We start from the raw sequence: 3,271 nt of genomic DNA, 5'->3' as shown, positions 1-3,271 counted from the left end.
TGTCACCTTTGGTGAGTCAAGGATGATGGGCTTGAGTGGTGAAGGAAACCTGTTTGGGTTGTGAGGAATTTTCATATCTGGAAGGGATTTTTCTCCTCTTTAATTAAGTTGCTGGTGTTTGCCAACTTCTTATCTTAAGACACACTTCGTCATTCTCAGCCTAGATATCAAAATCAGCAGAAAATCTGTTGTGTTCTTTCGTTTTATTGTCTGTGGGTTCGCTGGCAGGTCAGGGACTGACTGGTTGGCAGGGGGCATGAAGGGCAGAGGGGGGATGGCATAGGCTCTGTCTGTCTAATCTGTCCATCATCTATCTACTGAATAAGTAGTTCTTGAGAATCACATATTTTTTCCTCAAAATTCACTTCTGGTTCTTCTCTTAGGAAGAATAACCTGCCCAGGTGTCGATTCCTATTTTTCTACACACTTAGAAAAACCTAGATGACCTCAGTCTATACTTTCTGATATAGAGTTTAGCTTTTTTGTCTGCAATTAAAGCTACATCATGGAATTGGGTATGTCTAGTTTAATGAGGAGAAGGACGAGGGGGGACATGATAGCAGTCTTCCAAGATCTCAGGGGCTGCCCCAAAGAAGAGGAACTCCAAAGCGCCTGAAGGCAGGACAAGAAGCAACAGATGGAAACTAATCAAGGAGAGAAGCAATCTAGAACTAAGGAGAAACTTCCTGACAGTGAGAACAATTAGCCAGTGGAACAACCTGCCTCCAGAAGCAGTGAATGCTCCAACACTGGAAGTTTTTAAGAAGAGACTGGACAGCCATTTGTCCGAAATGGTATAGGGTTACCTGCCTGAGCAGGGGGTTGGGCTTGATGACCTCCAAGGTCATTATTATTATTATTATTATTATTATTATTATTATTATTATTATTATTATTATTATTATTTCCTTATAAGTATTGTAAGAAGAATAATTTTATTAATATCTGCTAATGTCTGCTGAAAAATAGTCAAGTGTATTGATCAAGTTGAGCCCTTATGCCTACCGTGGAATTATATGTAACCAAAGCTGTAGGTTGGTTTTTTTTCATAACAGTCTGCTTTTGCAAACTTGCATATTTCTTTAGTTAGACCAGGGGTAGGCAACCTTGGCTCTTTTATGACTCATGGACTTCAACTCCCAGAATTCCTGAGCCAGCTGGCTGGGGAATTCTGGGAGTTGAAGTCCATGAGTCATAAAAGAGCCAAGGTTGCCTACCCCTGAGTTAGACTATGAAACGAATGCATGGGAATTAAGGAACTGTTATGTAGGTTCCATAAAGACATGTGTTATGACGGTAATATGGAAAAATGAGGTCAGAAGAAAGAACGAGGAACTGATTTAGCTATTGTTAGAATCTCCGAAGCCATGTGCTTGTGGTTTTAAGGTATAAAAGAGTGGCACTGAAAAGGGGTGGGCGCCATTTGATCACCAGCTGTCACTCTCTTGATTGCTTGCAGATCTGGTCCTCCTTGCAATGGGTTCTGGTATGTATGTATTTGTTTTCTGTTCTAAAATTCAATAAACCTCTAGGTCCTAAAACGGGTAGGCCACCTTGGCTCTTTTATGACTCGTGGACTTCAACTCCCAGAATTCCTCAGCCAGCATGGGGGAACTATGACCCCTTCATGACTCGTGGACCCAACTCCCAGAATTCCTGAGCCAGCATGGCTCAGCTTGGAAACCTCTCCCTTTCCCCTCAGCATGGCTGGCTCAGGAATTCTGGGAGTCGAAGTCCACGAGTCATAAAAGAGCCAAGGTGGCCTACCCCTGTGTGCTGTCTTTTTATCTTTACCAAGTTTTTTCCCCTGGCAGTTTTCACCCACTTCATGCCAGAAAATCAGATATCTATCATTCCTTTTTCATTTGGTTTCCTTCCTTCTCTATTTCCTTCCTTCCTTTTTCCTTCCTTTTGTCTATTTTCCTCCTTCCTTTCCTTCCCTCCCTCCCTCTCTCTTTCTCTTTCTTTCTCTTTTTTTCTTTCCTACCTACCTACCATCTTTGGGACACATCCTATGAAGACAGAACCTGCCTCCAGAAGTTGTGAATGCTCCATCACTGGAGGTTTTTAAGAAGAGGCTGGACAGTCACTTGTCTGAAATGATACAGATTCTCCTGCTTGAGCAGGGGGCTGGACTAGAAGATCTCCAAGGTCCCTTCCAGCTCTATTTCAATTGATTGAAATGGTATAGGTTCTCCTGCTTGAGCAAGGGGCTGGTCTAGATGACCTCCAAGGTCCCTTCTAGCTCTATTCTATTCTAGATGGGGCCCATAGATATTGATCTCTGTCGTCCATCATAGCTTTAATCAGTCAAAGCTTTCACACAACACTCGCATAACACACACACTGAAAAAAAACCTGGGCTTTCTTATTTCTGTGGGCCTGAATATTTCTCAGCAAGGAGTTTGTCAGAGTAAGATTGAAATTTGCTATATCCTGATTTAATCCCGGTTTAATGAATAAACCGTGGTTGGCTGGATGATCAAACCACAACTTAACTATAAGCAGTGCTTTTCAAACCACTCTGACTGGGCAAAATCAACACACTTAGTCTACACACCAAACAAACTGAATTTTGCCCTACAAATTGAACAAATTACTGAGTTAATTAGTGTTTGTTTGTTTTTTGCTGAATTAACTTTTTTGGATTTGCCCAAGAGGCAAATTTGTGTTTGCATAATACGATAAACAACAAAAAGGAAACTGAGATTAAAAAGGAGGAAGCCAAGCCCTTTGGGCGACTCCTTTGCTGGGGGTTCCACTATCCCAGGGGTAGGCAACCTTGGCCCCCTCATGACTCGTGGACTTCAACTCCCAGAATTCCTGAGCCAGCATGGGGGAACTATGGCCCCCTCATGACTCGGGGACTTCCAACTCCCAGAATTCCTGAGGAGCATGAGGGAACTATGGCCCCTTCATGACTCGTAGACTTCAACTCCCAGAATTCCTGAGCCAGCATGGGGGAACTATGGCCCCTTCGTGACTCGGGGACTTCAACTCCCAGAATTCCTGAGCCAGCATGGGGGGAACTATGGCCCCTTCGTGACTTGCGGACTTCAACTCCCAGAATTCCTGAACCAGCATGGGGGAACTATGCCCCCCTCATGACTCGTGGACTTCAACTCCCAGAATTCCTGAGCCAGCATGGGGGAACTATGGCCCCCTCATGACTCGGGGACTTCCAACTCCCAGAATTCCTGAGGAGCATGAGGGAACTATGGCCCCTTCATGACTCGTAGACTTCAACTCCCAGAATTCCTGAGCCAGCATG

The 3,271-nt window shown here is 44.1% G+C and overlaps 1 protein-coding gene across 1 annotated transcript in view; it reads left to right on the top strand.

Annotated features, from left to right (window-relative positions):
- LOC107297403 (folate receptor alpha-like) overlaps window positions 1–3,271 on the top strand; it is a 15,050-nt gene that overhangs the window by 675 nt on the left and 11,104 nt on the right. The window lies entirely within an intron of this gene.

Source organism: Protobothrops mucrosquamatus, unplaced genomic scaffold, assembly GCF_001527695.2.
Source record: "Protobothrops mucrosquamatus isolate PMUCROS unplaced genomic scaffold, P.Mucros_1.0 scaffold3288, whole genome shotgun sequence".
Taxonomy (NCBI): domain Eukaryota; kingdom Metazoa; phylum Chordata; class Lepidosauria; order Squamata; family Viperidae; genus Protobothrops; species Protobothrops mucrosquamatus.
Note: the sequence above shows the minus strand (reverse complement) of the source record. Positions and strands in the feature narration are given on the sequence as shown.